A 25,401-nucleotide genomic window follows, 5' to 3' on the forward strand; every position below is an offset into this window, starting at 1 on the left:
TCCTTTGTTGTCATGAAAGTACACCTCCCCAGTACTTCTCCAGCAGAGGGGTCAGCAAACTTTTGCAGCAAGGCCCTTTGTGGGCCATAGGGTCTCTGTCACAACTACTAAAGCAGTCATAGACCATATATAAACGAATGGGCATGACTGAGTTGCAATAAAACTTTTATTTACAAAATTTGGCCCATGGACCATGGTTTGCCAACCCCTATTCTAGCTCGGGATAGGTGCTCAGGATAAACTTGGGAAATTGGTGTGTTTTCGATAGGTGAGTAGAGACCTCTGTGCTCATCCAGATCCTTGATTCTAATTCTGTTTACACAGGCCCAGGTTCTGTGTTCCCACCATGGGGTCACAGCCGCAAAGCCCTCACCTCTTACTTCACTCCCCTCCTCCAGCTCTGAGAGATCACAGGCTCATGCAAACCCACCCACTTAATGGAGAGCAGAGTTTTTGTGACTTCCAGGATCTGTCCCCTTCCCCCGCCCTCCCCAGGGCCTTTCCCCTCCACCCAGTTTGTGGGACACACAATTTGTAATCTCCTTAAAACCAAAGAAGCAAGGTCTCTGATTCATGTAGATTAAAATCAGCTGCAACCTATTAATGGCCCAGAGCCCAAGACAGATTTTAGGAAACAAAAACACTGGACCAAATTAGACTGAACTGGCCTCTGTCTCCAGGGGAGGGAGGTGGGGTAGGAGGCTGGGGGTGAGGGGAGTGGCCATGTGGTTTTAATTAATTTGGATTCTCTTCCTGAAGCTAATTCACCCAATACAAAGCATGTGTAGCGTCATGGAAGCAGCCAGCCTTGGAGCTGGGCTCTCCCTGGTGAAAGCCCCAGGTCCTGTTGGGGGGCTGGGACTGGTTGTGTGTCTGTAATTAACAGGTTTCAAAGTGGTTATTTTGGAAAAGAGAATTTCAGTGGCGCGTTAAAATCCTTTCATCAACCATCAGCCTGCGTCCCAAGGCCTTCAGCAAGGCCCTGGCCACTTACGGCTTCAGAGAGCTTCGAATTCCCAGGGTCTTGTTTGAGAATGTGGAGGCTTTTGCCATGGGTTTTATTAGGCTGATGGTTGCCATGATTTTCATTATGTTGTTTGGTTACTGGGATCATAAAAATGTTTCTGTCTTCCTAGAGTACCTAAAAACATTAAAAAGACAAGAAAAAGAAGAGCCCCTGCCTTTATGGAAGTTACATAACATACAAGCTGTGACTCCCTCATGGGAAGGGCCGGCTCTGCCTCTGGGCCTGGGGGAATTGGAGGTGGGGCATATCACGAGGCTGGAAGAGACCAGGCAACCAGCCAGCATCCAGTTCTGACCCCACATCTGAGGAAACTGAGGCTTGGGGAGATGCCCCAGCTGAAGCTAGTCAGGTCTCTTCTCTCAGACTCGATCGGGTGTTCCTTATCCTCCTGGTGCATCAAGGCAGTGAACAGAGTCAGAAAGCTAGTGAAGGAGTCTGAATTCCACCGGACTGGTGCTTTAGGACACTTCTAAGAGTAGAAGGAAATGGCAAACTTACATGTAGCTTGAAATCAAATGCTGCAGTGGACAGGGAAGCCACTTAAGCCAGTGCTGGAGGTCCTGATGGTGTCAATGGGGGGAGCTCTCCTCAGACTCTAGACTGAGGCCCTGAGGGGAGAAGAGTCACTGGAGACTATCTTGGCACCCAGGGCCCTGAGCTGCAGAAAGGAGGGAAATAGGTACTAAATCCCGCAAGCCACAAAGATGACTTCTTACTGCTCTGAATAAAACTTCTGAAATCTGGTCAAGCTCCCAGAATCACCATATGGGGTGACAGGAACTTTGAGTCTGCGTTATCTGATCAATGGAATGCCAGCCTGGCTTTATTTCCTATTTTGATGATGGCTACCTTCCAGAACCTTCTTTCATGAAGGACATGAAAAATATTTTGGGAGAGTTGCTATTCAATAACCTCTGGTGCTTAAAAACAATGGATGGTCTCCAGAGCAGCAGGCCTTGCTCTCAGTAGGACACCAGTTAGACCTAATCCACAATAAAGCTGTAATGCAGTTTTTCAGAGGTTTAGAGAGTGTCAGAACTGGGAGGGCATTTCAAGTCCAGTTCCCCCAGGCCAGTGTTACAGACAGGGAAACCGAGGCCTTAGAGCCGGAGTACAGGGTCCAGCCTATGGTTTCCAGCAATCCGGGTTTGCTCAACTACACCACTCTTCACCAGGCTACATTCCACTTTGCCTTAACGTTTTCATTCACTCATTCAGTACTTACTGATTACCTCTTATGTGTCAGACACTTCCAGACACTGCTAATTTTGTTTCTTTGAAGTTTTTAGAGATGAAATGAAAGAGATACAATTCTGTGAAATACATTAAAGAAGGAAAGGAAATCCCGCCCCACCCCCCCCCCCACCCCAATCCAGGTTTTAGGAAAATGTTGAGCCTGGGCATACTAAAGAAACACTTGTTCTGAGTATACCTTTCAGATGGCCAAATGATATCATTGTCACATAGAGATGGGACTTACCTAGGCTGCCTCTGCTTAAGATCGCCAGCTCACTCCCAACAGCCATCTGGGCAGCCTGTCCCAGAGGATTCTGGGACTGGAAAACATCAAGGGTTCTCTGGATCCAAGGTTGAGTGAGTGCTGGTGAGAACCCAGGCCTGTTGAAGGCATGCAGATGTACGGGTCCCTCAGTCTGTTTCCCATCATTCTCCTCCTCCAGTTCACTTGTCAGTCCTTTGCTCTTGTTTACCTCTGTGTGAATAATTCCTCGATTATAAATAGAGAACTTGGCACTGAGTTTTGGATTATCTGTGATCTTTAATTTTCCCAGGGCAAAAGAAATTAAACCAACAAATCTCTTTGTTTCTCATGGTTCAGTATCCAAGTCATGGAAGCACTGATCTGTGTAGAGTGAGCCAAGCCTGAGCCTCCCCACCCCTCCCCACCTCCTTGCACTCACAGTAAGAAGTCATGCATGCATTCATTCATTCAACAAATATTCAATAAGCACCTATGTGCCAGACTCTATTTTAGACACTGGAGATACAGAGTAAAAAAAGACAATGTCCCTCCTTACCCTGTTTACGTCTTAGTGGGGGTGACAGACAATAAGCAAACTAAGCAACCACCACCACCAACAAATATATATATGCATATGTATACGTATATGTATACATCTACATATATCAACCGGTGATAAGAGCCTTGAAAAAAAGTAACGCAGGGTAGAGAGATAGGGGTGAGGGGTGCGCTATTTTACACACAGTGGAGTCAGGAAGACTTTTCTGGAAAGGTGACATTAGGGAAGAGGTTGAATGAAGAAAGAGTAAGCCATATTTGATCCCAGCAAAGAGCATTTCAGGCAGAAGGAACCCTAAGTGCAAAGGCCTGGGACAGGGACAAGTTTGATGTGTTGGGGAACAGCTAGGAGATCAGGGACCAGAGCAGAGTGAATGATGGGGATGACATGGAATAGAAAGAGAAATTGGGGAGAGGGGGGCAGCTCAGGGAAGGAAGACTTTGGCTTTTGTTCCGAGCATCATGGGGTGTCTTTGGAGGCCTTGGGGCAGGGGAGTGATGTGGCAGAGATGCACACTGGAAGGCTGTCATCCAGAGCCTTTTCCTCAGAGAAGCTGAGGAAAGCATGATGGCCCAGCATGGGTTAAATGTTTGCACTCAGACATGTGGCAGATGGTAGCTGTACCTCACGGGTGGTGCCTGAAGTGGAAACCTTTGAGGGCTACATGTTTCAACAGGGTGGGGCTGGGCCTGGGAGCTCACTACCTCTATACCAATTAGTCTTAAGCCCAAAAAAAAGGAAATGCTGATGTTTAAATAGCAGGTTTGGGACCTGTGAGTCATAGAACCTTCAATCAACTGGGCCACTATTGGTAAGCTCTGGGAAGGTGCTAGTGCAGGGACTCAAGCTTCTGACTGGGGTATTTGGCCTCTTGTTGGGGCCTCTAGACATACTCAGAAAAATCAAACTCAAATACAGACCTGGCCTTTAGGTGGTCTGGATGTATTTTTGGCTGACTCTCTTGTCAGTTTCCTTCTCAGGGCCTTTCATTTTGCAAAATGCAGGCTACCTCACTGGAGAGCAGAGGGGAGAAGGGAAAGGCATAGGCTTTGGGTTCACTCAGCCTGGGATGTAACTCTTGCCTTACCACTTAACAAGCTTTCAAAAGCTTTTTGAAAAGCTACTGAACCTCCTAGAACTGCATTGTCCAATGCAGTAGCCACTAGCCATGTGTGGCTGTTTAAATTCTAAATCAACTAAAATAAAATAAAATAAAAAATTCAGTTCCTCAGTCCCACTTGGCACACTTCAAGTGCTCAATAGCCACATGGGGGCCAGTGACTATCATGGTACTGGAGAGTGCAAGTATAGAGCATTTCCAACATGGCAGGAAGTGCTATTGGACAGTTTCACTCCTTTAAAAAGGAAGCAATCCATGAGAAATTAAAAGGTTAACATGCACAAAGCACAAGGTGCTTTGCCTGTCTCATGAAATGTGCTCAGAAAATGATAGCCATTATGATTTATCATATGAATCTCTGTCCTGGCTCTGCTGCTGCCTAGCTATGGGGCCAGGCACTCAACTTCTCCAAGCCTCCATTTTCTCGTCTGTAAAATGGGAATAATAAGTAATGCTGAGTGAATTCCTCAGAGCATAACTTGATCTTTATTTTTCTCAGTTCTCCCTAGATCTATGAGAACCTCCTCACCAACCCTCAGAAGACTTATCTAGACCTGAGTTTGGGATTTCTAGTCCTGGCATACTTAGCAGGAGGCATGACTTACATCGTGGCTCAGTAATAGATTCTGGAGATTTTAGCCATCTTGAAGGGTTTGAATGTGGGTCATGGTACAAAGTTCCAATGAAAACAAGTAGGCAAGTCTGATCAAGAAAAATAGTCATTTTAAATCAAGTCAGATATTTACCTAGCTTATGTCTTGGGTCCCCCTGCCCAGGCCTTGCTTCCTTGCCTAAATGTTTCTTCATGGATGCAGCTCACAGGGAAGGTTCTCAAACAGTCTTTCTGGTATCTTGGCTTCCAATCAGTCCTCCTTTTTCCACTTTGGGGTTTTGTTGTTGAACGTTTATTAACTGCAGGCATTTAGTGGGTGGAAGTTGGGATTTGCCTGGGGCTGGAAGGAAGTCATTTGCCAGGCCAGGATAAGGTGTGGTTTAAGAGTAGGAGCTGGAATCCCCTTCACCTGCTTAATTCATTTCAAGGGAGATTTGTTTTCAACTCCAAAATTACCTGCTAGGATTTCTCGACCTGAGATCCTATCTCCTCTGGCTGTTTTCTTTCATTTCCGATGATAAGAAAGGCTACGGGAAAAAAAGGACTGAGAAGCTCAAGAACATTCTTGCACTCTTTTAAATAAAATTGCACACAGTGAGTTATTTCTTTACTGTCTTCTACAAAATAGCTAGTAGAAGGTCTGTACAAGCCATCAGAACCTCTGCTCCTAGGGAGGTGTGTCTGAGACCCGGGAGAGTAAATGCAACTGGGGTTTTACAGAAAACTCCGGAACAGTGAATGAGAGGGCAGGGGCTCTGGTCTGTTTAGCTCACAGCTCTCTCCACTGCCCTCTGGCCCTTGGCTCAGAGCTGCTTGTCTCTGCCCATAGTGACCCAGGTTTGCCTGCCATTGACCCCCTCTTGGAGACAATGGCTGTTCAGGGAGCCTGATCTGAGAATGAATAGAGCTAAAGTGACCCCCCAAGCATTGCCAGGCAAAAGACCCAATAAGCCAGGGTTACAGGGAGTGTTAAACTCATAAGGGAGTCCTCAGTAAGTTGAAGTTCAGAAGACAGAGCTAGAAGGAACTATTCTGAAGCTTGTGGAGCAAGAAACTGCCTAAGTGATGGTTTAACTATAAGCCACAAGACCAAGAAATAAATAAATAAATAAATAAATAAATAAATAAAAGAAAGCAAGAAGAAAAAGACAAAGGTGGAGGAGAAGAGGTAAAGACCTTTTTAAGATGTAGATCAATTCCCTTAGGCTAGCAGCTCTCAAATGTTTTGGTCTTAAGGACTCCTTAATACTCTAAATCTGTTGAAGGCCCCCAAATGATAGACCCAATGATCCTTATCTTCTAGCAATTATGCCGCGTGTATTCTCCTCCATAGTGAATCAGGCTTGGGCTATGAGACCACTAGAAAATGGCAGAAGTGAGGGTGTATGACTTAAGAAGCTAGATCATAAGAGGGACTCCAGGTTTCTACCTGGTCTCTTCTGTTGTTTGCCCTGAAGAAAGCCAGTCGCCATGTTTTGAGTACCCTGGGAAAGGCCTACATGAAAAGGAACTGAGGTTCCCTCTTAACAGTCAGTAACAACTGGCCAGGCTTGTGAGTGAGCCACTTTGAAAGCAGATCCTCCAGCCCCAGTCAAACTTTCAGATGACTATAATGTCGTAAGAAACCTCTGAGCCAGAATTCCAGCCAAGACACTTCTGATTCCTGATCCACAGCAACCATGAGGGCTAACAAATGATGATTGTTGTTTTAAGCCATTTGGTTCTGGAGTATCTTGCTGTGCAGTAACAGATAATTAAATCATCTACCATATTAAAAATTAAAACAGAAGACTATTTAATATTTATTTGTTAATCCATATAGTATTCATTTATGAATACTGTAGTCATATTTATTAGTAAGTCATATTTATTACTTCATTAAAATTCATAAATTTTCTTATTTGTTAAAAAGTCAAAAATAACATAATGTTATTGTAAAAATAATTGTGTTTTCCAAAACAAAACAGAACAAAACTTAGTGAGAAGAGTGACAGTATTTTACATTTTTTGCAAATCTCTTTAATGTCTAGCTTAATGGGAGACAGCTGGATTCTCAGATCTACTTCTGCATTCAATCAGCTGTGATAATGTTGTTTTGATTGAAGTATATGAAGGAAACCCAGCCTCACACAGATATGTAGCTGGAAAAGGGACGACTATTTTAATAGCTTTTTTCAGATAATTGTGGTTACGGGTATCCATGCTTTTCAAAAGTCTGAGATACACCATTTTGCTTCTATGAAAGACCTACATTAGTGCCTGTTTTCATTAATCAAAAGAAATCCTAAGAGGATTTTCACTTTTTTGAGAAAAGGCAAAAAGTGAAAATACTGTTCACTCAACATTTGTTTTGCAGGGAGAACTTACCGAGGCAGCATGCACCCCAACCAATGAGAACGGCACCACTCTGGGAACTAGTTCCCTGGGAACTACTTAGCATCAAGCTGCCGTAGCTTTGAACTGTGTCTCTGAGGTGCCTTCATTAGCAAGATGTGTCCTAAGGTATGAGAAAAGCCTAAGAGAAGGATTTTGGGGTCTGAGAACACTCGAAAATGTTTCCATGGACATTAAAGGTAATTGCCTCTTTACACCTTTTTAGCGTGCAAAAGATTTCATAGGAACACTCTACTTTTGGATAGTGGGGGTAGCCTGTATTCTTCTTTGACACTCTACCAAAACTCAACAAATGGTAGTTTTTGTTAGTTGCAGTATAGCGTCAGAAACTATATCAATGGGGGCACCTGGGTCGCTCAGTTGGTTAAGCATCTGACTTTGGCTCAGGTCATGATCTCATGGTTTGTGAGTTCGAGCCCCTTGACGGGCTCTGTGCTGACAGGTTGGAGCCTAGAGCCTGCTTCGGATTCTGTGTCTCCCTCTCTCTCTGCCCCTCCCACATTCGAACTCTCTCTCTCTCTCTCTCTCTCTCTCTCTCTCTCTCTCTCTCTCAAAAAATAAATAATAAACATTTTAAAACATTTTTAAAAAGAAACTATATCAATGAACTTTATGTGCTCAATTATATTAAAACCCATTTGGTCTGCCTTGCACTTTGCGTGGATCTTTTGCCCATGCATGATTTTATAATCCTATGCATGGGTCATTTGGAAAATATTGCTTTACTAAGTTATGCAGATCTTCAGAATTGGATCTATTTCATGATGAAAACTAAAAATTCACATTTGCTAATAATAGCACTTTGTCTTAGCAGAAACTTCCTTAAGTATTGGGAAGGTGTTCAGCTCACTAGGGCAAATACAAGTTGTCAAAAATTCTGACTTTTGCTTGAAAGCTTTTCCTTTGGCCACAAATGCTGTCAATAATCTTTCTTGAAGTGACAAACTCTGTTCATTTGGGAGAAAGTGTCCGTCCAAGAACCAAGTCTGAATAGCCATGGTTGTTTGGTCCTTTTGAGCAAACACGGTGTTTTGTGGAAGGGCTAGTGCCGGTCCTCACTCCCTCCTCTCACACGTGCCTTTCCTCCAAACAAGCTCTGCGCTTCAGGACGCTTACCTTCCGGTTTGCCACACAGAATAGTAAAAAGATGTGCACTTTGGTCAAGAGTTCATAAAATTAATAATTTTTACTGCTTCATCTCAGACATCTTAGGTCAAAACTGGTTTCTTTCTCTCTTTTGTTTTTGTTTCTTTGCTCGTTTTGTCCTGTGACATTTGGGCAGTGAAGAGTATCACGACGGCCAGTACGGTATCTGGTGCCAGCAATTTTACCCAGATGCCAACACAGTGAAGAAGGCAAATGACATCTTGGTATTAAAATAAAAATAATTTTGGCCTTGCAGACACCCTCATAGGGTCTCAGGGTCTCAGGGACCACAGAGGTCCACAGATCTTACTCTGAGAACCATTTCTTTAGCAAAAAGGGTGCCTGCCATTCTATCACTTGCGGCATTTATAGGTGAATGAGCTACGTGCTAAGACGTACGTGCGCCAGGTCTTTGTGTCAAATTGTAATGGCCACCGTTGTGTCATAAGCCAGAAAATATATCACTAGACATCAGCTTATTCTTGTGGATGGGCTTGATATGAGACTATTTGTTTATTTAAGGGAGGTTAGTGTGTTTTCATGCTTCTGTTTGCCCCACTTGTCAAAGGTGTATGGATGGCGGTAGGAAACTTGGCACTGAGAAATTTCTCAGACTGTCTGCATTGAAAACTTAAGGTGCATGAGGAGGTTAACACCTGCGCCTCTTCCTTTTCACCCGATAAGCAGTGAAAGCTCAGTGGACTGCAGAAGACATCCTTTTCGGGGGAGCAGGGTCCTTCAAGCTTCAAGCTTAAAGTGGGCAGAGGTCTAACTCACATCCACGAGATAAGCAGCAGGCCCCAAAGGCAGCATATCTTCAAATGGTCGTGGCATCCACAAGAATTTTACCGCTGTGGAAGGAGCTAAAGACAATGCCTCTCTTGGAGCCCTCAGCATCCCCACAAAGCACACTTAGAGAACACAGAAAGAGGAATGGTTATTTTTCACACTCATTCAGTTTTGCTTACACATTTCTTTTTTGCTGCAGAAAAATCTGAGTAGGTTTGAACCCCACACCTGACCAGGCTCAGCTCTTTGGTGAGTGATTGTATAGCTGTTCTGTCTGTGATCACAGACCCCGTCTGTAAGTGGGAAACAACAGGCAGTTGTGTCCGGAGCCCTGGGAACTGGAGACCTTTCCACATCTGTTGGCCTGGTCGGGGGCGGGAGGAAATCACCAAAACCTTCCAACATGGGGCGAGAGCAGGGAGACAAAGGGGAAGCCATAAGCCGCTGAGCGACCCCAGGTCATATGACCACCCCATGGTCCTCTCCCATCCCCTTTCATCCCCTCAGGTCCCCAAGACTCAGCCTTTTCATCATTCTCCAAGTCAGCAGGATCAGGTTTATGTGAGTTGACCAGAAAGCTTATCAAATGAAGGCAGAAGCAGGTGTTTGCAAAGCTCCTCCCTGCTGAAAGCTGGGTCGAACAAGGTTGACAGTATGGCTGAGGCCAACATCCCACACTAATTGCATTTTCTTTCCTGGAACTCTTTCTCTCTTTCCTCTCTTTCTGGTTTGGAACCCCTAGAGGTCTCTGGGAACCAGTCACCAAAACAAACCATTCAAAGAGCTAAGGATTTAGGGGAAAAAAATACTCAGGGATGTGACATCATGGGCTGAACAGTGGCCCTTCTGTGCCAAAGCCCAGGAAATACCATTTGAAGGCATCCAGAGGCTTCTACCCAGTGGTGGGCCAGAGCCAGATCCTCTGAGCTTGTGAGGATTGATTGCATGTTCCTTTTCCCAACTTCGAAATCATGATGTCATGTTGGTAGCTTGAACTGACCATGGTGGGAATATTTATATCACAGAAATCACCAAACTACAAACCAGGCTTTCTCCTCCCCAAAACTGGTTGTTAAGCTTTTACCAGCATGTCAGTGCCTCTACTATAGAGACTGTTGCTCAAAGTACGATTTTCAGATCAACTATATTGGAATTTCCTAGGGAAAAGAGAAGATGGGGGTGGAAGTGTTGTTGTTGAAGATGTAGATTTCTTGGCCAACCTGAACTAACTGGATCAGATTGTTTGGAGGGGGATCCTGAGGAAATGCATTTTTAGCAAGTTGTGAAGGTTATTAATAAATTCAGTAAAGTTTAAGACTTTAGGCGTAAGGAGTGGGAGGGAAAAGTGGGTGTACATCTGGCTCTTGGCATCTGGAAGCAACAGCTGGCTTCAGTCCCAGTTGGCCTGAGAACGGACAGCTGTTTTCCCTCGAGATATAAACTTCATGACAGGAAAAGGAGGTGGGAACTCTGGGGTTCTAGCCCCCACCCCCAACAGACAATTGGTTCTGCCTTGGATCTTAGGATATTTCTACTTTCAAACCCTGAGACTTGGACCCGAGATGACATGGGCAAAGACCCAGACATATGCACCATCATTTGTATTGTTGATAGGGTTGGTGGAGCCTAGGGAGGACCCATGGTCAGTTTTTTCATATTAGATTGCTCAAGACAGCATTTTTCTTTCAGATTTGTACAGGCATTAGCAGAAGCTTTCACAATCAAATGTGATTTGTAAAGCAAGGACCCTGTTTACTTTATCCTACTGAGCCTGGAAAAGAAAGTCCTTTAAGGCAGAAAGAAAAAAGAGAAATCTTTCTTTCCTCAGCTGTGAAACAGAAAGTTTGTAGAAGGCCCAACCCTACTTTTGATTTGTTTTGCATTTACCTGAACAAGTGGTTCACATTAATTCTTCCTGAAAAATTTTATCATAGTCCTGGGAGGTAGGTATTGATGAGAAAACAAAGACCAGGCCAGGTAACATGAAAACAGAGCTGGTAAGTGGCAGAGCTGGAGTTTGGACCCCAATTCTTATGACAAAACAAACAAACAAATTAACTAACTAAACAAACAAACAAACAAACAAAAAACCCTAAAGTGCTTTCCTCCCAAACACAATGCAGTATTTTTTCCACATGAGGTTGGAGCCAAGGAAGTCCTTAATAGGCAACTGGCGATAGTGACATTAGACACCTGAGCCCAAAATATTGTGAATTCCTAAACCATCAGATCTCCTTATATATTGATGCAAATTCACAAAAGCCACATGTAAAACTTTCAAAATTATAAGCTATTGAATTACAAACTATTAGATTATTGGCTATTAGATTATCCACTGGAATGGATAATTGAAAGCTGGCCATGTTTGTGAACATAATGTAGGTATTCCCCATATCAGACATTTAGGCTTGCAGCAGTTCATCAAGTTCATGATCCAGTCCTGTATGCTTGCTGTAACTATTCAGGGCTTTTATTAAACATAAGACTTTGTCAAATGGGAGGGGGAAGCAGCAAAGTGGCCCACTCTGGGAAAACAAGATGTGATCTCAAGTATTTTTTGCCAGGTTTCATAGCCTTTTTTGTATCTAGAAACTCTCTTTCTTATCTGAGGACCCATGTCCGCTTTGAAATCATTCATTCATTCATTCAGCAAATGTATAGTGAGGACTGACTCTGTCACACACTGGGCTAGGTGGAGAACAGGAGGCAGATAGACCTCATCTTGTCTTCATGAAGTTTATAGTCTACTGGGAGACAGATATTATACAAATAATTATAAAAAATAAATATGTGATGGTACATTGTCTTAAGTGCCGAGAAAGGGAAGTACATGGTACAAAGAGGAAGGTCAACAGTGTTGAAAGATCATCTGCAATGAGAACATTTATATGGAGACCTTATTGATGGGGTTTTTTGTGTTTGTTTTTATCATTTTTGGTGGCGTAAGATGGGGGTAAGGGGTTGTTGGGAGTTTGGGACACTTGAAAGGGAGATGTCGAGTAGGCAACTAAATATCCATATTAAGAGAGAAGTTGGTTTGGGAGTGAGCAACACAGAGGCAGACTCAAGCTCTTATGAGAGGCCCTGGATGAGATCATTTAGGGGTGATGAGTGAAAGGAGAACCAAGGTCTGAGCCCTGCACCCTGGGCTGCCATATGTGAGCTCTCTCTCTGGCAAAGGAGGAGGAGCTCCCAGAGAGGAGACAGTCCTGGAAGCCATTGGAAGAGTGTGTTTTGGGACTGTCCATATGCAAGTACAAAAACCAGAAAGGCAATTCAGGGCCCCCCACACACATCTGACCCCCACCTCCTCTTTTCCCATGTGCCAGGCAGGCTCTTTGTGGGCCAGTGAATGAAGTGAACTGGAGCTCTCAGGATTTGGATTGGTCTTGTCCCAGGCAGTGCCTCATGATGCTAAATTATTACTATTTCTTCCTTCCTTGGCCCCAACCTCCTTAACCCCCAAGCTGCTGAGTGTGTAGGTATTAGAAAGAAAGCAAATAAACCAGTTTACGCTGATGTGTGAATGCTGTTTAACCAGCTATTTCTCACTGAGATATATTGTTGAAAAAAGGCAGAACTAAATCTCTAATCTGTGGAATTTCGGGCTACCTAATATGCTTAAGGTGATGCCCTTGGGAGGGAAGACACTTTGAGGTAGGGACTGTCACTCTGCTCCTCCTCCACCTTCCTTCTATAATCCCCAGCTTTTCTTCCTCTACTTCTGAGACTCCAGAGTCTTGAAAACCCCCACCATTTTCAGAGTGGACCCTTGGCCCTCATGACCATGCTATTATTGGGCATTCACTATGTGCAGATGCTATACTAAGCATTTGACACAGGTTGACCTCATTTGGATGTCACAGCAACCCTATGAGTTGGACCAGTCACTATTCTCGTTCTGTAGGTGAGGCCATGGAGGATAGTAATGTGAATCAGCTGACTATGGATACACAGCTAGTAGGCCGAGATTTAAAATAGCGTCTTGCTTCCCAGTCCACACTCAGGATGGTGGGGTGGGCTATAAACTGGAGACTGCCCATGTTTGTGTTTATTCTTCTCAGAATACAGAAATAAATGCCTGATCTGGTGCTCTGAGGTGACTCTTAACTATGCCTGACTCCGTTTGCCCTAGTCTGAGGTTGCCCAGGGCAAGCCCACAGTTGCTGATTACAAACAAGATGAGAGTTATGTGGGGTGTCAGCTTCTGTCTCTTGAAAGAGAGGACCAAAAAAATGCCTCCTTATCCTATAAAAGATGAGGTGGAAGACACAATCTTTTCAGGCCAAACCTCTTGGGCAGAGCTTAAAGTAATCACAGAAGAATATGGATGCCTCCCTCACCATTTCTGAGATGTCCGAGTTTTTCTTTCTTTGGAACAGAGCCTTTGGAAGGTTCCATAATCCTTCCTCTCCTGGCTCAGAGGCCCAGCTACACTTTATAAAACAACTCAGAGCCATCTGATTTGAAGCATGTACCAGCTCGTGTGTGCAAGACAGTAATTACCTCCAATTCCAGTTAGGAAAGCTGAAACCTGCCTTTTTCATGCCTCAAACAATTATGGAAACGCCTTTTGAAGCTCTGGATAGAATAGAAAAGCAAAACAAACCAGAGCCAATTAGAGCCTGGGATTTGAGCATGGCTTAGTTTTGTGCAGCAGGACTCAGGAGGAACTGTGGGAGAGGGTCAGGGGTCACTCCAAACCTCCAGCTGCCGACCAATTTTGCCTATGCCAAAAGAACCATCATTTTGTACTTAAAATCAAGGCCTCTCTCCTGGCTCAGGAACAGCCTCTGCATCAGCTGTGAAGAAGACTCCCTGATTAGATAAGGCCTGGAATGCATTTGATGTTGAGCAAAACAGTTCTCTGACAGCTTTCCTTACATGCCATTAGAATGTTTTTCCCTCAGCTGAAACTTGGTGAGATAAACTGAATCCCCGGGGACCCTTGTTTTGGGGTGCATATTTGAGGAATTTATGTGGCCTGTGTGCCACTTGGAGTTAAGCTTCTCCAGCTCTGAAACTCTTCTGGGCTTAGTGGTGGCATCTGGCCATTTGGAGGCAGGCTGGTTAACCACTGCTGTGAGAGTGGAAAGCAGAATACCAAGCAAGAGGTCAGAGGTCAGCAAGCAGCCCCAGGGTGGGGTGGAAGCCTTAGGGCTCATGCTTCTTTACAGAACCCAAGGACGGTTTTGCGACATTCGGCATTGTGCCATAAAGTACAGGGATGGAAGTAGAGTTGTGGTATGGAGGTGTGACGCCATGGTAGAATTGTCTTGGTGGAGACCCGTTCACGACAAGGATTGTTTATGTGGCCTTTTGAATTAATACGCCTGGGTTGACTATTAGGACAACATGACACGAACCTAGGAGGCTCCCTTTTGAGTTTAGATGAGAGTAAAATGTGGCACCAAAGAGCCCCAGGAGAATTCACTCTGCCAGATTCATGCCCTTCCCCCAAGCTGAGAAGAGGAGCATTTCTCTTGGCCATAGGATAAGTACTCTCAGCTCTGTCTGCCTGTCTCCACTGCCTTGATAGTGGGCCTTGATGTCTCCCCTTAACTATAAGCAACAGCCTTTATGGGAATATTATTCCTATAGAGCAAAGCAGAAGGACACTTTGCTTAGCAATGTGTCTGCTGCCCTCAAGATGGGGTGAATATCAATGTCTGGAGACAACAAAATGGCCAGTTCTGCGACTGTAAGAGAAAAGGTTCATGTGTTATTATCTTTTAATAATTATAAGACACAAGTGTATCACAGCTTTACCAAGTACCATGCAGTGCTCTAAAGGCTTTGCATGGTTCCCTCATTTACTCCTGACTCCAGCCCTCCAGGTTGCATATGAGGTAACTGGGATAAGGAGTGGCCACATAAGCTGCCCAAGAACACACACAGAATCAGCACTACTTATAACGGACCAACAGAGAAAGCCACTGTCATGATCCCAGAGTGGTTCAGAAGCACCGAAAAGTTTGAAATCTATATAACAAGATGCTTAAAATTTAAAAATCCAACCTTTTCAGGCTGGACAGACTAAAAGTGTATGGATACGGATAGTGTATAGATTCCCTCAGTGTGTGGCTCACTAGAGTGTTGGAATTACAGGCCTCACTCCTGTACACTCCTGAAAGAGGTGTTTCAAGACCAAGAAATATAAGTACATTACAAGTACTACACTTAACTTCCCTGGTAGATAGATAGGTTAAGTATGCCCACATGTCAGGCTGATTTTATATTAAGTGTGCCTAACAAATCTGGAACACATGACTTAAAAATATTCTGGATACAGGGGCATCTGGGTGGCTCAGTCAGCTGAGCGTCCGACTTCGGATCAGGTCATGATCTTGTGGTTCATGAGTTTGAGCCCCACATCAGGCTTGCTGCTGTCAGTGTGGAGCCAGTTCTGGATCCTCTGTCCCCCTCTTTCTCTGCTCCTCACCTGCTAATGCTGTCATAAATTTTATTGCCTTAAGCCACTACATTGGTGGTAACTTGTTACAGCAGCAATAGAAAACTGATTCAGACCCTGGTAGATAGCTGCAATGCAAAAGATGACAACATCCCCAGGTCCCATGATCTGGGCATTGAAAATCACAATGGTCACCTCCACATTTTCCTGATGACCATCTGAAAACTCTCACCACTGTCCTGGCCAAGCACCATTGTTATTACTATGATTTGTATTTTTTATTATCTGAAATTTTACTTTTAAAAAGTCATCAATCTCAGCTTCCTGGCTCTAGTCAGATTTGCTCTAAGCCATCCAAAGCCAGAGTTGTCCAATCTGTTGCTAAAGCGCTGGGGATAGACTCTACCATCCACTGTAAAGAATACCTTCTTCCACATTATGTGGCCCCAATGGAGCTTAACCACCAAATGGTTTCTACCCCACCATAGCCTTGCTAAACTACTTAAGAGAAAAACTTTAGCCATTGAGAATCATGTCACCCATCACATTTCCTCTTTCTTGCCTTTAGCTGCCAAGAAGCCTTGAACAAATTTAATGCTCATTTACAGTAATGGTTAGCTCAGGTTTTTGGCATAATTATTTTCTCTTCCTCATCCATGGTTTAAATTTCTCTTTCTCTTATTCATCCAACTTATTGTACACATGTCTTTTCTTGTAAACTACCTTAAGAATACTTTGAGAGTTGGATATAAATCATAAAGTACAAAAAACAAATGAAACTTTACCTATTCTCTTGTAAGAACCCATTATCAGTCTGTTAAAATTCATATTGCTAAACATCTTGACCAGTAAGTTCCAAGAAGGAGGGATGAAGAGCATGATGAGTCAAGGTCCCATATTTAATGAGAAAAAAAAATTCTGACTGCAAATATGGATTTGGTTGAAACAAAATATTTACCTTTTAAAATGATTATTTAATAAGCATTCTAATATGTGCTGTAAGCAGCTACTGGGTGCCAGACGCTGTTTTAAACTTTATTCCATCAATCTTGTGACATAGATTGTATCATTTCTAATTGGCTAATGGGAAAACTGTGGCTCAAGAAAGTTAGATAAATTTCCCTCAACTTCCCAGCTAGTAAGTGATGAGCCTCTGGTTGACACTCTGGTCTGTCCAACTCTAAATAAGTCCCACCTCTATTGTGCTTCAGGAAATGCAGTTGATTTCTTTTTTCTAGGTGGATTAATGTTGAAACAGTGAACATGGCTCAAACTACAGTTATCTGAGTTCCAAATCCAAATGCTGGACAAGAGGGTCCCATGGAGTAACAGTGACTAAATTGCTCTAAGCATGGTAGCTGACTAGAGTGAGGCTCACTGCTGGAACTAAAACACTGAGATGGAACTTTCTTACTAGGGAAAGCATGTTGAAAAAAAAGACACTAATGACACTACATGGGACTGCTTCTATGAAACTATAGGCCTTTGGAGGCAGGAGGAAGTAGTCAGAGCCCAGCAACAGAAACCAGATGTTTCAACTACTCCGGGAGATATCACTAATTCCATGGTTATGCATGATCGATAAGGAGAAAGAAAAGAAAAGAAAAGAAAAGAAAAGAAAAGAGAAGAAAAGAAAAGAGAAAAGACACCCACACACATACACACTCCAATTAGCATCCAAACAAAGACAGCCAACACTAAGAAAAACAAAATTAACATTTGTTAGATGTTAGTTTGTACAAAAGAAATTAAAAGAACAATCTGGCAAAGACTCTAAGTGTATTTAAATAAAGAGTAATAACACCTATTTTTAAAAGGAAATTGTGAAATAAAGCAGGCATAAATGAAATAAGAATTGGTAAACATGAAAAAGAGCCAGTTAGAAAGGTAAAATCTGTAGATAGGATAAACTCTAGATAAGACATAGTTGAAGAGGGATCAGTGAATGGGAAGGTAGTATGGAAGAAGTCACTCAAAATGCAGCCCAGAGTCAAAGTTAAGAGAGTGGAAGGCAGATCGAAAAGTTCCAATTTATGTCTATTCAGAGTTCTGCAAGAAAGCATTGAGGGAATAGTAAAGAATCCACAGTTGGAAAGATTTTAATTGAAAAAAGCACTTTGAATACTGAGTAGGATAAATAAAAGTAAATCCACATTTAAAACTTTGTAGTGAAACTATAGAACTTCAAGGATAAAAAAAGACAATATTGGAAGTTACCAGAAAGGAAAGAGAGGTTACTTATACAGAAATAACGTTTGCATTGATAATAGACATCTCAGTAGCAACAAGATATTCCGGAAGACAGTGGTGGGGTATCTTCAAAGATCTGAGGAGGAAAAAAAAGAACTGTTAATCTAAAGTTTTATATTTAGTTGAATTAGCCTTAAAAGAGTTACAAATAAAAGAATTTTTAGAAATAAAAAGGAATGAAGTTTGTCAGTCTTGGATCTTCACTAAAAGTACCATTAAAGAATGTATTATAACAAGGAAAAAAAAAAAACTGAGTAAACTATCTGAATCATGAAACTATAGTGGGCATAGAAATAAATTGATTAAACTGCACTTCAACTGATTATAAAAATAACTAAATCTGGAGTTTAAAATAAAGTTTAAGTCAAAATATTGAGGCAATCTGATGGGAGAGGGAGTGTTAATTAGACAGTTAAAATGTGCTAACACTCCTTCCTGGTCAAGAGGATAAGATATGAAAAATCTTTATTCCTTGAAATATTCACAATTAAATGTGTATGATAAAACTTTAGGGTGATCATGAGCTGAAAAGAACTTCAATCTGTAGCTTCCAAATCAACAAAGAGAAAAATATAGAACACCTTATCAATCTAACAGTAGGCAAGAAAAAATAAAGAAATGAAGAAGCAAAGAAGATAAATAGAAAAGCCTAAGTAAAATGGAAGAAGTAAGTAAAAAATAACAGTAACTACAATAAGTGGATTAAATGTACCTACTAAAAACCAGAGATTATCAGATTAGAATTTTTTAAAGTATCCTGCTTTGACTATTTTCAAAGCACATACCTAGGCCAATCCACACAGAACTTTAGGAATAAAGTGATGGCAAAAGCAATACTAGGAAATACCCAAAGAAAGGTGGTGTCAGAGTATAAATAGCAGTCAAATAGAATTTAGAGCAATATATATTAATACGGATAAAGAGAAAAACATTATTATAAAGGAACCCTCCATCAAGAAGACATAACAATCATGAATCTGTATGCCTCTAAAAACACAATCTTGAAACCTTGAAATATATAAAAATAAAAACTGAGAGAAATACAAATGTACAATTATGGTAGGAGATTTAAACTCATTTTTCCAAAGGCACTTATTAAGAACTTAAAAGATATGACCACAAACTATTATACACTTTACTCAAAATTCAACAATAAAAGACACATATTCTTTCCTAAGAACACATTGAACATTTACATAAATTGACATTACAGGCCACAAAAGGGGTCTCAATGAATTTTTAAGAATTGATACCATATAGACATATTCTCTGGCCACAGTGAAACTAAGAAAAACTAATCTCATAAGTAATTTGTATTTAAAAAAGAAAAAAAAATGTAGCTATATATCAAAGCTTGAAGACATAGCCAAAGTACTTAAGAGAGAAACTCACAATCTTAAAATTCACTAAAGAAAATTAGGTGGATACACCTGGGTGGCTCAGTGGGTTGAGTGTCCCACTTCCACTCAGGTCTTGATCTCACAGTTGATGAGATCTGTGGGTTCTGTGCTGACAGCTCAGAGCCTGGAGCCTGTTTCAGATTCTGTGTGTCTCTCTCTCTGCCCCTCCCCTGCTTGGGCTGTCTCTTGCTTGCTGGCTCACTCTCTTTCTCTCAAAAATAAGTAAACATTAAATAAATAAGTAGGTAAACATTAAGTAAGTAAGTAAATAAATAAATAAATAATTTTTTAATTAAAAAAATAAAATTAAGTGAATATGAGGAGTTAAGTGTTTAAATCTAGAACCAAGAAAAATAACAGATTAAGTCCAAAAAAAGCAGATAACAGAATAATAAAGATCAGAACTTCATGGACAACAAACAAAGAAACAACAATAACAAAACTTGGAATCAACAAATCCAGAAGTTATTATTGAACTGACTGGTAAAATACAAAAAATTCTTCAAGACTGCTCAAGAGGGGCACCTGGGTGGCTCAGTCAGTTGACCCTCTGACTTCAGCTCAGGTCACCTCATGGTTTGTGAGTTCAAGTCCCACGTGGGGCTGACTGCTGTCAGGTTGTCAGTGCAAAGCCTGCTTCAGCCTCTGTCCACTCTGTCTGCCCCTCCCCCACTTGCACTCTCCCCAAAATAAATAAATGTTAAAAAAAAAAGACTGCTCAAGAAACAAACAAAAAAAAAAAACCCAGTAAGTAGTAATATTAAGGAAAAAAAGAGACAATGACTCATAACTACAGATAAAGTTGGGATGAAGAAAATCATCATAAACTAACATGAACAACTTTATGAACAACTCTATGAATAACTTAACGTCAATGGATGAAATTGATAATTTTTCAAAACTGAATCAAGGATGATTAATCGGAAACTTTAAATCAACCAATAGCCCATGAAGGAACTGAATCACTATCCAAAATCTTCCATTCAAATGATGTTGGGCCTAGGTGGTCTTACAGGAATGTTTTACCAACCCATCAAGGAACAGCTAACCTCTGTGTTATACAAACTGCTTTTGAGTGTAGAAAAAGAAGGAAAACTACTCAATTTATGAGGCTGGTATAAACTTGATATAAAACCCAAGACTATACAATGATAGACTAGTTGTTACAAACATAGATGAAAAATTCCTAAATAAAATATTACCAGAGATGATGATGGGTGTGTGCATGTATTTAAAAACAAAAAACAAAAAACAAAAAACAAAAACCTTCTGGAGGAATTTATCTAAGAAATGCAAGGATGACCCAACATCAGATGATGCTAATATAATATACCACTTACAACAGATTAAAATAGTAAAGGTTTATGATTCTCTTATAGATGCAGAAAAGTCATTTGATAGAATCCAAAGTTCTTCATTATATAAACTCAGCAAACTAAGAATAGGAGTGAACTTCTTTCATTTCATAAGGAATGTATACAATAACAAATACCTTTGTAAACATTACACTCAAAGGTAAAACGTTAGCTGTATTCTTATTAAAATCAGGGGGGGAAAAAGGATATGATAATACCTATTATCAGCCCATCAGTGCAATGAGGAAAGACAGTAAAATTAAAGAATTAGAAAGAGAAAAGACAAGCCATCTTCCTTTAAAGACAGTAAGATTGTTTAAAGAAAATCCATACTGTAGGAAAATGGCTAGAAATAAAAAGGGAGTTCAGAGAGTTTGCTGAATATAACATCAATATAGAAATTGCCAGAGGATGAGGGGAAAGAAAGATGAATAGGCAGAGCACAGGATTTTTAAAGCAGTGAAACTATTCTGTATGATACTATAATGATGCATATATGTTGTTATACATTTGTCCAAACCCATAGAATGCACAATGCCAAGAGCAAACTATGGACTTGGGTAATGTGTGGATGTGGGCTCCTAAGTTGTAACAATGAACAGCACGGGTGGGGGATGTTGATAATGGGAGAGGTTGTGCATGTGTGGAGGCGGGGGACTCTGTCTGCACCTTCGGATCAATTTTGCTGTGAACCTAAAACTGCTCTAAAAAATAGTCTATTTTTTAAAATGGTCAACAGCATTCCCTATATGCTACATAAAACCAATTCGAAGGGAGACAGAGAATAGGAAGGTAGCTGGAGAAGAATGTGGTATCAAGGGAGGATTTTTTTTAAGTTTATTTATTTTGAGAGAGAGAGCGAGAGAGCAGGGGAGGGACAGAGAGAGAGGGAGAGAGAGAATCCCAAGCACACTCCACTCTGTCAGGGCAGAGCCTGACATGGGGCTCAAACTCACAAACAATGAGATCTTGACCTGAGCTGAAATCAAGAGTCAGACACGTAGCCGGCTAAGTCACCCGGGCACCCCTCAAGAGAGGATTTTGAAAGATGAAAGCTAGCTGGGCATTTTGTTGCTGATGCTGATAGAGTGATTCAGTAGAGTAGAAGAAGCTGATTGTGCAGAAGAGGGATGGGGCTGACCTCAGAAACAAAGTCCCCGAGACATACAGAGAAGGTGGAATCCAAAACACAAGTAGAGGGGTTTGGCTTTAATAGGAAGAGGGACACTTCTGTTGTGATGGGAGTGAAAACAGATACTATACCAGTACTTTTGCAGCTGTCGTGATGGGGAAATGAGAGCGTTTCGGTCTGATTATTTCTGTTTCTCAATGAGACGTGATTTGATATCATCAGCTGAAAGGGGGTGATGGTTAGAGGTTTGAGGGGGAGAAGAGACACAAATAGTGATCTTGTGAAATGAACTTGCTAGAGAAATAATGCAGGACTTCTGGACAATATTGAGTACTCATTTGAGAACGGCAGTAGTCATGGATTTAAAGTGTGATCATTCAACTCGAGGTGTTATTTTCTCTATTCATCTTCAATTGCCTCAGAGCTATTACGGCCTAAGCCAATAGTTGGGTTTGACCAGCTTGGGGTTGTACTAGGCAAGTTTGGCCTAGATAGAACAAAACAGAGCAAAACAAAACAAAACAAAAATAAACATGCAGGTGAGCTTACTTGATAGGAGGAGGCACACTAGAGAAAGTTGGCTGGAAAGATAAAACTGGTGGTTGGATCATATGACAATTAAAATCTAGACTTGAAAGGGGTGATGACAAGGTCTAGGCTATGACCATTTAAAAGTATCTTAGGAAGGTGAAACAACAGATCATTGGAAGTGAGGAGGTCAAGGAACTCAGAAACCATGTTAAAGTCACCAAGGATGATGACAGAAACAGGGCTGAATTGGAGGAGGGTGAGCCAGGTTCTCTAGTGCTAAATAAATAAATGAGCAATGGAGAGGTTATTGATGACAGAAAAAAAAAATGGAGATAGGTTATATGGTCTGAAGAAATGAGTACCCCAAGAGCTGTGGGTTTTATAGGATAATGAGGAGAAAAGGCATAGAAGTAGCAAAGGGAAGCAAGGAAGCTAACTTCCCCATTGTCAGCCTCTGGGATATGTGGACAATGAGAAAAAAAAGCAGACCCCACTTTTGAGTGCAATGGGGAAAATCATATATTAGGGCCAACCAGGTTTCAGTGAAGACACCAAGATGAACAGAATGTTTAAAGAAGAGGATAAGGATTTAAAGGAGTTCCAGAAAGTTTGGGGGAGATGGTGGATATTGAGTCAGATAATAATAATTGGGTCAGATATTAATAACAGCACCGGCATTGTTTATTGTCTCTTCCCCACCTCCTCCCCCACTAGCATGTAAACTCCATGAGGGTAGGCATCTTTGTCTATTTTGTTCACAGATATATCTCAAGGACTAGAAAAGTGCCTGGAAATTCTAGATGCTCAGTAAATATATGTGGGTTTTTTTTTTTAAGTTTATTATTTATTTTTGAGAGAAAGAGTGAGCACAAGCGGGGGAGGGGCAGAGAGAGAGACAGAATCTGAAGCAGGCTCCTGGCTTGGAGCTGTCAGCACAGAGATGTATGTGGGGCTGAAACGAAAGAACCTTGAGATCATGACCTGAGCTGAAGCTGGAGGCTTAACCGACTGAGCCACCCAGACGCCCCATTGTTGAATAAATAACAGTAGCCAATATTTACTGAACACTAATGTGCCAGGATGCTGCTAAGTGTTTTATATGTATTATTATTACCGCCCCATTTTATAGATAGCAGCATTGAGGCACAGAGAAGCTAAATAATTCGCCTTAGGCCATGGAACTAGCAAGTGATAGACTTGAAGTTCAAACGCACTCGAGTTGTAGGTTGGCTCTGGAGCCCCTATATGCTGAACCTCCAGATTACCCCATCTCCTTATGGTTGGTGAACACACAGAGCAATGTCAAGCTAAGAACCCAGGTGATGGTAAATGACCAAAGAGCAATGAGGTTAAATATTAAATGATAACTATTATTACTGATTTCAAAAGCTAGTCTCAAAACTAGTAGTATAGGGCATTTGCTGCCCCTAATGTCACATACTCTTGGTCATCTCTCACTGTGAACCAGTCGCTTTCTGCTCTCAGTTTCCAGTTCTTTCCTCCATATCTTTACCCACTGTGTATCTCCCTTATTTGTTATTTTTAGTTTCCCCTGGCAAACCCTCAGCCTTTTCCACGAACTTTTTTCAAGGACAGTCAGGCACATTGGAACCTAATCTCTGAGCATGTGATATTGACACATCGATCTTACTGCAGGCCTTAGGATCACCAGGCTGACTCACTGTCATACTGATTCCAGCTACCTACTCATTCTGGAAGCACCCTTTGAAGTGCTGAGATTCTGCTGGCCATTTTATGAACAGCGCACACTATAAAGTAAAAAACGAAATGAACATTCCAACACTTCAGGAAAACCAAGAAAGAAAATGAGTATGTGTAGCTGGGTAACTGGATAGAAGAAACTCGGGATAGTGCCACTGTTTCTGCATTAGGGCCCCTGCATCATATCCCACAGTGAGACATATGCTCCCTGGGGTCAGGGCACATGGAAGGTCTCCATAAGCACTTGGTAAATCAGACTGAAGGTTAGTACCCACAGTGCACTGGTGCTATTTTACCCATTAAAGTTCTTTAGCTGTGTGAAACGGAAGCACCTCTGGCTTACATAAACAAAAGAGAGTTTAGAAGAAGGATATAGGGAGCCTATAGGATTCAGGACAGACTGGGGAACCAGTCTCAGAAATGGGCAAGAAGCAATCAAGCTCCAGAAGCCACGAAGTAAGAATCTCAGTGAGAGTTCCAAAAGTCTGGTCAAGATACTCAAGTTGGATACGATGACTTTCCTAATGTTTCTGTTCTCTTTGTGCCTCTGCTCAAAACCCACATTCCATGGGGGAACATCTGATTGGCCTAACTTGGGTCACAAACCTCCTATCCAGCTCTGTCCACAGACCCGTCCTAAGGGGAAGAGATTATCTCCCAAAAGGAAAACAGGGTGGTGTTAATAAGAGGAAATGGGTGTGAGGCATTCTAACACAACAAATGCTCACGATTCCTAGCTCTTCCATGGATGTTTAGGAAGACACATAACCTTAGCTACTCTCTGCTGTATTTTCAGAGTCCGTCTTGACTTGTTCTGAAGAGAAAGATATCTTTTAAAACCAAACCAGGCATGCTTTAACATTATTATCAGTATCAAACAATATTTATTTGGAAGGAACTCTTTAATTTACTGTCACATGAATATTTCCTGGTATACCAAGTTGCCTTGTGTACAACTTGTCTCCCTCTGTGGTTTGAAGTTCTTTTTTCTTATCATTAAAAATAAAATTCTTGACTTCTTAATGATTTAAATTGTTATGGAAATTTTAATTATTTTCTTCCTTTTTTTATTTTGCCACTTTCCCCATTGGTTTTCTTTCATTAAAAACTGGGACCCACGGGCACTTGGGTGGCTCAGTCATTTAGGTGTCCAACTTTGGCTCAGGTCACTGTCTCACGGTTTGCCAGTCTGAGCCCTGTGCTGACAGCTCAGAGCCTGGAGCCTGCTTCAGATTCTGTGTCTCCCTCTCTCTCTGCCACTATGATAATGGCTATCACAATAACAGCACATGTGTCCCTAAAGAGAGATCTTGCTCTAATATGGATTAAACGGGGTTGCTATGTTTTTGGAAAGGAGTCATAAATCACTGCAAATCTATTTTGTTTTTGTCTTGTTTATCTCTGCAATATCCTTTAAGATCAGCATGATGGGACACCCATCTTGAGGGATTGTTGGAAAAGAGAGAAGACT

At 41.7% G+C, this 25,401-nt stretch overlaps 1 protein-coding gene across 6 annotated transcripts in view; it reads left to right on the forward strand.

The window, feature by feature from the left end:
• RAD51B (RAD51 paralog B) overlaps positions 1 to 25,401 on the forward strand; it is a 640,680-nt gene that overhangs the window by 600,604 nt on the left and 14,675 nt on the right. The gene's annotated exons all lie outside the window — the stretch shown is intronic.

The sequence above is a fragment of the Panthera pardus genome, unplaced genomic scaffold (assembly GCF_024362965.1).
Source record: "Panthera pardus isolate Hobbes unplaced genomic scaffold, ASM2436296v1 HiC_scaffold_24, whole genome shotgun sequence".
NCBI lineage: Eukaryota > Metazoa > Chordata > Mammalia > Carnivora > Felidae > Panthera > Panthera pardus.